Raw genomic sequence first — 12,914 nt, 5'->3', positions numbered from 1 at the left:
GCCAGAACCAGGGAGAGAAGGAACAGCTCAAGACCCTCACCCCATCAGAGTGAACACAGAGAAGAGCTGCCATCCAGTTTGAAGGCTTCACGGGCAGGGGTTCTTGGAGAGACTCGCTATAGAATAGCTGCTCTTAATATTCTGCCATTCTTCAACTCTTCGGGTACCAATATTTACGTTTACTGGGCAACAGACAAATCAGAGAACTAGAAGGCCCACACTGAGCTCTGAGGGCCTATACCTCACTTGACATCATGAGAGGTATTGCAGACAACTGAACGTTAACTTACACTGTCTGTTTCACTATATATAGGGAACAGCTCCGTACTAGGCAAAAAAACATCCACAATCTTGTATAACATTTTCCATCTTTTAACTCCATCACACACTATTGGTGCTGCATGATAAACTTGAAAAACAAAACATGCAAGGTTATTTTGAAATACTTTTTTGTTTGTGTTTTACTGCTTGTTTCTGGGATTGTCTACTACAGTGGCATCAACTGTTGACTTCTGCACAGGTAAGCAGCCACGGCCGGCCGGTGGTAGGTCTAACTGCAGGGCAGTGACGTAGGGAGGGGGAGGGGCAGGGTGGGGGTTGTAATGTATGGATTACGGACTTTAACAGGTAAGTAAACATATAAATAAATAAAACGAATTTCGTTGTGTGCACTGCATCACCAAATGCGATGCAGTGCACGCAACGAAATTCGTTTTATTAATTTATATGTTTACTTATCTGTTAAAGTCCGTAATCCATACATTAGAAACCCCCCACCCTGCCCCTCCCCCTCCCTACGTCACCGCCCTGCAGTTACACCTACCACCAGTGGTGGATGCAGGTAAGATCTAAAATCACAACTCACCCCAAACTTCATCCATTGGCTGCAGTGCTACAGAGCACTGCTGTTCATCTTTTGTGAGTCTGCAGATGAGTGAGCAGATCAGCCTAGACTGAAACCTCCTCACCGTCGGAGGGCAACTTTGGGCAAACATTTGATCCATACCTGTGCTTGGAACTCCCATGCCAAACTCCTCTGAGTGAACTCCCTCTTCAGGATTCTGAGTTATTGGCATGCCTCAGGACTCCTTCAGCCCCTACTCAAGTGCAACTGCCACAGGATGACCTTGACGCTTTGGGAATCTATCAAAAGCTCCATTTTTAGAAACACCTAAAGTCCACTTTGGTAGTGTTAGACTAATAGCAGGCCCTGCAGCATAGAGATGCATTTGAAAAGGCCCTAGCTCATTCAGTCCTAAGGATTCACCATCACAAAATCATCTCTTTTGGTTCGCAGCCTTCCTCTTCTCTCTCAATTTTTGACACACAAAACCCTGTTGATCTGTGCTTAGGTGCTGATCTGCTCAAAGGCCAAAAGTTGTGTTTTGGGTTAGTGTGAGTTCTTTCTCTCCTAATCCGAGCTGTATTTGTGTTTAATACTAACTTCAATTGATGGAAAAGGATGAAAATGAAAGAAAGAGAGAATGAACGAATTACAATTGGTCTATGATGCTTAGCAATCAACAAGCATTTCCTGATTAGCAGTTGAAAATATGAAACACAATTCTGCCCAAGTTCATACGGTCTCTTGAGTGACTGAGCAATGAGGCAAAACTGTTTTTAGTACAGTAACTGCTTGTTGAAACTGCAGCACCTCCCCCGTCTGAGAATCGCAGTAACTTGTGTAGCCCTGCGGTTCCCGGGTCCCTGGAAATGCCTCATGAAGCCCACAGTTGCTGTCTGTGAGTTCACCCACCTAGGCCTGCCTTCCCTCATGCTCCTGGGCTCCTAGCTGCTGTTCCCTACTCCTTCAGTTCCAAAATGGCAATTGCCTGCTTAAAGGTTTGAAGCTGTCTTTCAATGCTGTTCTGTAGCTAGTCCGTTCAGGTTGTAATTCCCATTTCTTTCCCTTTTCTGTTACAGCAGTTTCTTCCTTGATTCCTTTCAGGTTTTCCCAAACCTTTGTGTTTCTTTCATGTGATGTTTGATGTATTTTACTTTTCCCGTTCTTTTACTATATAAGGTTCTGAGTAATGCGCATGCGCGGGCGTCCGTGCATGCGCATTAGTATCCAAGATGGTGGCGCGGTTACCAGAGGGAGCCCCGGAGACGCAGCCGACAAGGTAAGTGGTGTTTATTGTTTTTAAAATCATTATTTAAGTATTTAGGGAGGGCGGGAGGGAGGCGGGTGGCGGGCAACTTCACTACGCCCACAGAGTGGCGGTAGTGTTGCCTGCTACGCCTACTTCGCAAATGGCAAAGTAGGCAACACTACGCCCACTCCGTGGGCGTAGCGAAGTGCTACGCCCAGGGTTAGTTCTGAGGGTGCATCACAACAAAGCATTATGCCTTTTCTTTTTTCCTCACTCCCTCTACTTGCTCATCCTGACTCCTTGCTCCTCAAGAATTCCTCCATCAGATTCTCTATTCCTGATTTTCTTCAAACCTTTAAAGGGCTTCATCCAGCAAGGACGTTTTTTACTCCTTTGGCTTTTTCCTACTGAGAAGGTGGCAGCTTCACAAGGGCACATGCCTACCACATATTCCACTCTGTGTTGGCATTGTCGCTACTGGAAACAACCGCCTGTACATCGGACAGCAAAAGACCTATAACGGGGTTACCGGTAAGCATTCAGACCTAAACGCTGATTTAGCTTGGTTTTCTCCCAGCTCACACACATTGTCTGACAAATTAGGGTTTCAATACTTGTCCATAACTCACTAAACACTGGTCTGTTTTGGTATGGGTGTTCTTGAATCAAAGTAGTGTTCCCTGTATTGTATACTTATAGGGGCTGTTAGACCTGTTAGACTCAGGGTGGTCTTCCTCCAAACCTTTTGCCTATTTACCACTATTTTTTTGCGGAAATTCGTTTTTTCTTTGCCGTAAGACTATGTGCACGTGTGCTCAATCCTCTAAAAATGGTTCAATTAGTTTACACCTAATTAGCATATTTGATTTACTTACGAGTGTCTTGTAGAGCAGTGTACCATATACCGCGGGCATGTAAATTAAATGCTTCTAGTCAGCCTGCAAAACAAATTGTGCCAGCCACTTAAGTGGCCTCTTAAAACATGTCCGAGATCTGCCATAGCTGCCTGAATGCAGTTTTAAACTGCCAATTCGGCTCTTCAAAATAAAGCCCTTGCCCAGCCTTAAACACCCCGTTTATTACCCAGTAAGTTTTCCCTAAGGTAGGCCCTAGGTAACTCATAGGACAAGGTGCATTGTAACTAAAATGTTGGACATGAACTTTTAAATTTTACATGTCCTGGTAGTGAAAACCCCCGAAATTAGTTTTTCCACTACTGTGAGGCCTACCTGTCCCATAGGATAACAATAGGTTGCCTTATTACATTTAATAAGTGCTAACTTTTGATTGTGACCAGGTAAGCATTTCATGTTTGCTAGCTGTTAAATTGTAATGAAAAGTCCTCTTTAATGGTAAAGTTGATTTTTAAATTACAATTTTGAATTAGTCACTTTTAGAAAATTGGCATTTCCTGCCCCTTAGTCATCTGTTGCCTGTAGCCTCCCCTCCTGGGTGACATGACTAGGTGTTACTGACAGTTAGATTTTGTGAAATCCTCCCAGGCAGTCACATAATACGGGGATTAGGTGTGCCTGAATCGGCCATCTGCGGGCAGGATGAGGGGTGGAGCTGGGCACATCCCCACTTGAAACTGAATAGGCTGTGGTCTACCTTCACACAAAGGGCTTATCACCTCCACATTGTCTCTGTAGCCAGCTTGGTGCCAGAACAGGGGAGTCAGGAAATTTCAAGTAGTTCAAAGAAAAACCTCTAGAAACTTCTCCCAACTTCATAGGAGGAACTAGGTATAACAATAGGGCCCTCAGACCCATTCTCCAGTTCATTTTCTGGACCTGCTAAAGGACTCTCAGAGGACTATCTGCAGAAGTAGCCTGCTGTGTACTCCAAAAGACTGCCTGGCTGCACCTGGAAGGACTGCTTTGCCACCTGAAATATGCCTTGAATCCTTGGAGGTCAAAGGTTTGAGCCCTGCATCTTCACTTGAACCAGGGCTACCAGAGAGATTACAAAGGCTAGTTTGCTGGCCTCCTATTTAGAGCCACAAGGGACATAAGAGGGTGCCACCATCTTGAAGTCACACTTGGACCCATGCTGAGTGAGTTCTGAACCCCCAAGTGTTATCCCACCAATCCTAGACCCTTGGTGTTGGTGTTAAAGGAGCCCAGATAGCCAAAATACAAAACTTGGGACTTAAAACAAATTTCACTACATATTGCTCTAGGAATCAAGGGAAGACCAGTCTGCTCATGGATCCACCCAAAGTACATCACCTGTCGGTCTGACTTTGAAGCTGCTACCACTACTTTTTGCTCTGCAGCAGCAAATCCTGTTCAGGTGTACTTCGCCAAAAGCATGTCCAAGTTCCTGGAATTGTCTTCAGCTACAGCCTTCTGCCTCATTCCGTTGGAGATTTGTGGCTTCTGCAAAAGTGACTTAGTCTGAATGTAGAAATCTTTGCCATAGATTTGTCCAACGGCTCCCTGGCGACCATGCTCCCTTCGTGAACACCGCCTGCAGCCTTGCCCCGCTGAACTTTACCTTCTCAGAAATGTTCTTTCTTGAAAATTTTCTAACTGACTTTCTGGTTTGGTGCAATCCACTTGTTGTATCCAACCCGTATTCCATTGCGGTCGGCCATATTTTTTTACTTACACCCAGTCTCCTTCAACTAGTAGTCAGTCCGTGGTTGGCGCTTTGATCTTTTGGGCGCTAGTTTTTACTGAAAACTTAAAAAATTCATAACTAAGGTTCTACTGATTGGATGTTTGTTGTTTTGGTGTCAAATAATTTATTAAAATGTACCTCATTTTTAGGTCTCGCGTAGACAGCGCATGCGCTGTCACAAGACCTATAGTAAACACAATAATCCGGGTAATTACTCCTGTCGCTTGCCATTGGTTGATTTTTGCATTGCTCTTCTTATCTCGCTTACTGTTGGCCATTTTTGTAGGAAGCAGCACCGACTAACTACAGTTTCCCTACACTGTGAGTGTTTATATATTATTTTGGGGACTACTACTTTTTAGGTCGAGCATCATACACACACATTCATATATAATCAGCACAGCGCCCTTTTACAAGCACCACGCTGTTAATGGTTTCATTGTTTACTCCACCATGCTCTCCGCTCTCACTCTTCCTTCCCTTCTCCCCCTCCCTCCTTGTTTAAAGAGCTTGAGTGTGGTGCTTCATCTGAGCCATGCATTGCACTCACTGTATTGGGATTGCCACGCGCCTGACTGTGGGGCCCAAGCACTCCTGTTTCCACAACCATTTGCACAGCTCATCATTTCCCCGATTCTTGTGCCCTAAGGTGCAGCTACGCCGAAGGAAGCCAGAGGGTATCACCACGACGTTGCCCAGGTGATTTTGCAGCATAAGGAGCCAGCCCTTGTCATGTGATACTGCTTCTGAGGGTGCCACCAACATTGCTGAAGCCTCCTCCCATGCTGGAGTACACCAACAAGAGAGTATGCTGCATCCGGAGTCCTCAAGGTGCCGCTGCAGCCATCAACCAGGGGGCAGATGTTGCCAGTTCGTCTCCCAGGACTAGAGGCACAGTAGTGTGAGATGTGCTCTTGTAGCTCTGGTAAAGGAACCAGATACGGTGTCTAGCTGGGTCATAATCACCATGTGGCACTGTTCTCTGGCCTACCTGCCCCGTAACTGCATCAAGACATGCACCACACTGTGGAGCCTGGGGGCAACCGAGTTCTCCTTGAAGTCACTCACTACCACCGCTAGTCCGGCTACATTGTTCCGCTATGAGCAACAAGTACGGTGACAACCCCGCATCACAGCTCACCTTTTTTGCTTAAATATACTTGGTCATCTCAAGTTACCTGAATTGGACCTGAGTGGCCCCAGCATTGCCCCTAAAACACAGAGGGCAGTTGGTGGGGGATTTACTTTGGCAACATTCCAGTCTCTTCCTTCTGAAGCGGAGGTGGCTGATGTACAAATTACTGTATCTCTCTTAAAGGGAGAACCCGCATTTTGTTTTCCTGAACACTACTGATTTTGGGAGCACATTGCTTTACTATCAGACACCACTCTAAGCACTAGCACTGCTATCTTGCCCTCATATTACCTAATCACCTGCTCTCACTCCCCCCTTTTTTCTCCCCCTCCTTCCTTGTTTAAAGAGCTTCTGGAGCTCCGTTGTCATCAAACCTATCACTGAGCATCGCGCTCCTTCACAAATGCATTTTTTAAGAGTGCTGAAACGTCACACTTTAACTTTAAATATTTCTTTTATTCATCTATGCCGCACTTCAACTTTAACAATTTCTGCTTTTTAAGCAAAGAATAAATAAGAATACAAAAGATCGGTGGGAATTCGTCATCACTGGCACAGAAAAAAAGTTACTCGTCTGTCCTAATTTTGGGGCACAATCAACACCACCAAGTTGTTCAACAAAGCAATACAATGCCGGGAGAGATAAACAATTATGTATTTCCATGACTAAACTTACCAGTACTGCAGATACTTGATCGTTTACAATATTTCTTTTTATGTTGTGAAACCAGTTGTACATTAAATACTTGAAGGGAGGATAGAAAAACAGTGAGGTTGCATGTTTGGCACTACATACACACTTGTCATACAACTTATAAGTATCCCCTCAATCCTCAATTATTTAAAGAACTCTGACTTGCAATGTTAACTCAATTTGGTCGGAATGATGGTGCTAGAAAGATCAGTGTTGTGGAGGGAGGTTGCCTAAAACAATGGAAAAATACATTGCAAGTTGTCTCGTTCAGTTCCAAAGTCGACTTCACAGGAACAAATCCAGCAAGAATTTCCCCTTTGGTGACCACCATAGGCAGGTAAAGCTCATTTTATAAAGCTATGTTTTAAAGTAAGTTCACTCACCTAGAATGCTCTTAAATATCGGATGAGGATGGACTGTCTGGAGAGAGGTAGGGTGATTACTCGTGGCTACCACACGTGGTGACTGACTGCTGTCTGGCCTATGGGTGGAGATTGCTTGATTGAGGAATGAATTATACTTGCTGCTCAAAACAGATTTAAGGTCAAAAGTGGCAAACACATTGGTTCAAGCTGCTTTTCTTGATTTCTCTGCTAAGAGTCAATCTTGGCTCCTATTAGCATAGGCGCTGGAAGTATTGGTGCGGGGGTGCTGCAAATCAAAACAAGCATCTGCAATGCAATAGGTATCCCATTTGCGAGAGTTTAAGCGATTGTAATTGTAAATGACGATGCCTTTTATTCATGTTTGAAAAGCCAATACGTAAATAAAAAGGCATTGTCATTTACAATGCCAATTGCTCAAATTCTTGCAAATGCGAGACCTATTCCATTGCAAATGCTTGTTCTAAATTGGTGTGGGATTTTTCTTATGTTACGTTTTCACTTTATTGCTGTTTGTGTGCTGCATCAATACTTTACACATTACCTGTAATTATGCCTGACTACTTTTTGTGCAAATGTACTCCTCGTTATGCATATGTTCATTTATTTACTTTTTGTGGTTCACCCTGCAGAGATTGTGCCTGTTACTTGTCCTGGGCTAGCAGCCCAGTCCACCAACAACCCAATTTATCACAGGTGATCTCTGTAGCTTGTGTAGATCTCCGTAGCATGTTGAAAGCACAGCTCTATCCTTGAGTCACAGTTCAGTGTCCAATTCAAGATAAGAGGGTTACTGAATAAGCAGACCAGAACGTGAAGAGAAGTATTAGATTGATTTCATACACCTCAGCCACAGCATACCAACTGCCAATTCTTGATTGCGCTGGTTCTTCACTCTACAATCTAGAACTTTATGACCACAAGGTTCCACTGTTATAGTCGATTATACAATGTTGTGGTATTTTCTACAGTGCAAGTGAATTTAGTGATGGACAGACATCACACATCCCCCTACTTTCACAAAATACATTTTCCTAAGTTTCCGATTCCAGAAAGCAGGGAAACACATAAGAGTAAATAACGTATTTGAAAAAGACAAGCAAATTATAAAAATAAGTTAAGAAATTATTTTCATTAATGAGTTAAATTAAGACATGAGTACCACATAACATTTCCAAAGATAAGGGGAAGTTAACAGTGTAATAACTGTTGCTGTATTACTTAACTAAGTAATCTTGTAAAAAACTTAAGGGCAAGTCACCTGTTCACTAGATCAAACTCAAACTGCAGTGTTTTCCCCCTTTATATCACCAGAGTGTCATTTGTATGCACACTTTTTGACCTTGCTTCACTGTTGTTTTCACGTGTCTCCTTATTGTATTTAGAGCAGTAATGCTTTACTGCCCTCCTCAGATTCCATATTCTATCATTCTGTGTCTTGACCGCATAGCGAAAGAGATTTATTACTTTCATGGATTCAGTACATTTTGATCATTGTTTGCTGCCAGTTGGACCTTTCACTCTTACCCAAACACCCACTTTAAACTTGATAACCTTAATCTTCTGCAATATGTCAAACCTTTCCTTGTGGGCTGCCCACAACTCTAACTCAATTTTTCCTCCACTGTTGGCCTACATCAATCCTCACCCAGCTTTTGTGCCATTTCATCTACCCAGGTGCCCGTCTAGAATTGGTCTTCCTACTCTTTACTCTTTAAAAACTCGAAAGGAGTCATACCTGTTGACTGATGAGTAGTTAAGCGATAAGCCTCTATTCGCCTCCACACCACCTTTTTCCAGCTCAATCCATTAGCTTTTGCCAGTTGAAGGCCCTCTTTAAGTGTTTTGTTAAATCTTTCCACTGCCCTATTGGTTTCTGGATAATACAGGGCACTAAGTTTGTGTATTATTCCATTACATTGCATAAATTCCTTCATTTCTCAGGAGCAAAACTGTACACATTTCTCAGTTAAAAGGGTGTTGGGTAGTCCCTCTTGTAAGAAGTCATCCTACCAGGAAGTTTATAACTGAGGTTGAGCTGATGTCAGAGACAAATTTGATTTTGGCCATCTTGAATATTAGTCGACTAAAACTAGAATGTCAGTGGCCCAAAAATATCTAATGCTACATCTGTTCAAGGACCTTTCATTAGGGTGCCTCAATGCATGGATGGACTGTGCAATTTTTCTACCTTATCACAGGTGAAACAGGCTATGCAATTCCTTTTCTCTCTTTCCACCAGTACATCCATACCAGGCCACCAAAAGTCTAACCTCAACATTTGCTTGGTTTTGGAGATCCCCAGATGGCTTTCGTGTGCTATGTCAATCAGTTTTCTCCTGAGGGTTTCAGGAGGTATCAATGTTGTACCTCTGTAGAAGCATCCATCTACTTCCGATAATTCTACTCTGACCATCAAATATGACCTCAGCAGCTCTTCATACTTTTCTTCACCATCCTACCCCTGGATTAACATATCTTGTACTTTACTTATAATGGGATCTGTTTCTAACAATTTTTTTTCTGATTTTCCTCCCAACCACCCCTCTGGTGATTACATAAACATTTAGGTTTTGTAATTCTATATCTTCCCTTTGGTTGTCACAAACTTTCTCATCCTTTTCCATGTCATCAACCAATCGGGACCAGCAACCTGCTGCAAAGTTACAAGTACCAGGGATATATTCTACACCAAATGTTTATTCTTGTAGATTAATGAACCATCTCTTAATTCTGCTGGAAATTGCCTCCAGTTCTTTATTTGTAAACACCTCCTGGTGTGGCTTGTGGTCTGTCCTTAACTTGAACACAGTTCCCATTTAAAGTTATTGAATTTGTTTAGTGCCCAGTACACTTCTTTTTGGATTACAGAATAGTTCACCTCAGATTGTCTAAGTGCTCTTCAGGCAAATGTTATTGTTACCTCACCTTTTCCACTTTCTTGTAGAAGTACAGCCCATAGCCCTTTTGACCTGGCATCTGTTGTTATGATGATTTTTTTTCCCGTGGAACAAACACTTCCAAGTCTGGTGTAGTGGTCAGGGCATTCTTAACATCTTTAAATTCTCTCTCACAATGGCCATCCCACTCAAAGGTCACCCTATTTTTCAACAATGTGCACATATGACACGTTTAGCTCGCAAAATTGCTAATGAATTTACTATTAAATTCTATCACTCCAAAAAAAGGATCTCAGCTCGTCTTTGGGTGCCACTGATTTTATTATGGTGTTTGCCAGATCTGCTTTGGGTTGTACCCCTTCAGAAGTAAATTTATGACCAAGATAGTTTATTTCAGTAATTTGAAGTTTACATTTGTCTTTCCTTACAGTAGGACCCTACTCTTTAAATATGTCCAAAACCTGTCTAAGTGTTTCATTATGTTGTGCCTGAGAGTTCCCAAATATCAGCACATCGTCCTGATGTCAAAACACTAGACCAAATGGCATGCTATTAATTTGAATGCCAGTACTTCTTTCAAGGGCGTGATGAAAGCAGTGAGCTCTTGAGAGTCAGGGAGTATGCAGATCTGGAATAGGCTGATGTAATATTTAAAGTTGTATTTAAAGTTGAGAAGAGTTTTGGTCCTCTGGTCTCCACCTTGTCCAGTCCACAGGTGCAGCAGCAGAAGTGTCCGCTCGCCCCAGCCCCACCGACCTCAGCATCGACAGCTCCAGCCTCGAGACGCCCAGGAGCATCATGCACAGCTACAGCTTCATCTACTTCAACGTGCAGGATCGCGCGGAGGCGGCCCGCATGCTGCTGGCAGACCAGGGGCAGGACTGGAAGGAGGACGTCGTGACCTTTGACCTCTGGACCCAAGGAGACCTCAAAAAGAAATGCGTGTTTGGGCAGCTGCCGGGCTTTAAAGATGGAGACTTTGAGCTGTACCAGTCCAACGCCATCCTGCGCTACTTGGCCCGGAACCACGATCTCTACGGAAAGGACAACCATGAAGCCCCCAACATGGACATGGTCGCCGATGGCGTGGAAGACCTGCGCATGAAGTACATCATAATGATCTACTGGAACTACGAGGATGGAAAGGCTCCATACATTGAAAACCTGCCTAAAGATCTTCAACCCTTTGAGTGTCTCCTGTCCAAGAATCACGGCGGGAAAGGGTTCATTGTTGGAAACAAGATCTCGTACGCGGACTATGTTCTCCTGGACATCCTGCTCGCACACCTGGTGCTCGCTCCAGATTGCCTGTAGGACTTCCCCCCTCCTCCACGCATACGTTGAGCGCCTCTCTGCACGACCTAACCTCAAGGCCTTCCTGGAGTCGGATGCCCGCAAGGCGCGCCCCTTGAACGGGAATGGCAAACAGTGATCCCCAGTCAGAGATGATCACTGGTGGGGGGCTGGCCACCTTAAAAGATGCACTTCTACTGCCCACCTGCCCCTTGCACCCAACTATAAGTAGCCTTTACTCCCAAGTGTTGGGTGGCAAAGCACCCTGTAGCCGCCTGCACCTAGGCTGAGGGCTCCTTCACCAGCACTTGTCTAACCCACTCAGGTTTCAGTTCTCTAGGGACTTCCATGGAGCTCTCTAGGGGTAAGCATTTGTGTAGGTCTTTGGGAAGCAAAGTAGTTCAGCTCTTAGTAACTTTTGTAAACTAGGACAACTAATGGATAGTCTGAGAACAAATTACCTCTTAAATGTCCATCTCTGAAGGACCAAATAATGTGAATCTTTGGGAAAATGTTTTTTGTACCATTGAAGGTAAATAAATGCTCTGAAATGTGGAAAAAAAAAGAGAAGAGTTTTGCTCCAGCTACAGTTGTGATTAGGGGTGGGCGGAATTTGCGTAGTCACATTACGCAAATCTCAGCAAAATTGTAAAAAATCTCTGCGAGCACGCAGAAACTCTGCGAAGACACGGAGTTGCTTGTCCTGCCCGTTTGCGATGTGTTTTTGCGTGCTCACAGGAAAATATATCGCTAACTTGCGCAGGCGGCCATCTTGTTTTTCACTTGTCCCGTCCGCTCACGATGGTTATTTCCTGTTCCGGGTCGCGTATTGCATGCTCGTGCCCGCTCACGAGCTTATTTCCTGTTGCGTGCTCGGGAGGGAATGATCACGCAAACTTGCCCATGCAGTCACAATGGGCGCAGCCATCTTGGTTTTTCTCTCTATTGCTATGGTTCTGGACCTGCTTTTCAATCCTCCCTCTATCTTTTCAATCCTTTGTTTCGGGAAACTTTTTTTTAATCTTTTTTATTTATTATCTATCTCTCTATTTTCCTGATGCTATATTTTGAGTTTTTTTCTACTTTTTGTGTATTTTTCACTACTTTTTCACTCTTTTTCTATTACCTGCTTTTTCATTTCTTTTCATTCCTACCTTTTCTTTTCTGCCCACTTGCCTACATGGAACCATGGCAAAGAGCTGCAGGGCTCGAAGCCAGAGTGGCAACCGCCTGCCTTGCGGAAGGTGGCACCAACACAGGGGACAGCCACGGGCCTTATTTGGTGAGGCGGAGGTGGCTTTTTTTGTGCAGCGCCACCTCCCCTTAACCCTGGCAGCAAGCGGCAGGCCTGGGTCCGGGTATGGGCTCCAGGAGCATTGACAGTGGTGGGGAAAGGTACGCCGGGCAGTGTTTGGCTGCTCTGGTGTCCGACGCACCAATAACCAGCTGACGCACCGGTGGTCCGATATTCTGGACCGGGAGCAGGACCTGCTGGACCTGCTAGGAGTGGAGGTCCCGGGGCTTGCTGAGTAGCTATTTAATATTACTACTTTGTGTTCTTCTGCTCTGTGTTATATATTGTGAATACATTTTTTTTCCGACCAGCAAGAATGCTACTGCTCACATTGCAGGTAAATTATGTTTAAAAACCTTCTGTGATTGTTATGACACAGGAGCTTGGGCTACTAATCTTACTTTTTTGCACGTTGCACTCAGCTAAGATGTAAGCGTTTCTTTTAGAGAACTTAAGTTAGGTAATGTTAGAGAGACTCCAGTCCTTCCTTTGTCCTC

The 12,914-nt window shown here is 44.1% G+C and overlaps 1 pseudogene; it reads left to right on the top strand.

The window, feature by feature from the left end:
* Nucleotides 1–10,603: 10,603 nt before the first annotated feature.
* LOC144824666 (glutathione S-transferase P 1 pseudogene) lies at nucleotides 10,604–11,207 on the top strand (annotated as a pseudogene).
* The last annotated feature ends 1,707 nt before the right edge of the window (nucleotides 11,208–12,914 follow it).

The sequence above is a fragment of the Lissotriton helveticus genome, chromosome 3_1, assembly GCF_964261635.1.
Source record: "Lissotriton helveticus chromosome 3_1, aLisHel1.1, whole genome shotgun sequence".
In the NCBI taxonomy this organism is placed as follows: Eukaryota; Metazoa; Chordata; class Amphibia; order Caudata; family Salamandridae; genus Lissotriton; species Lissotriton helveticus.
Note: the sequence above shows the minus strand (reverse complement) of the source record. Positions and strands in the feature narration are given on the sequence as shown.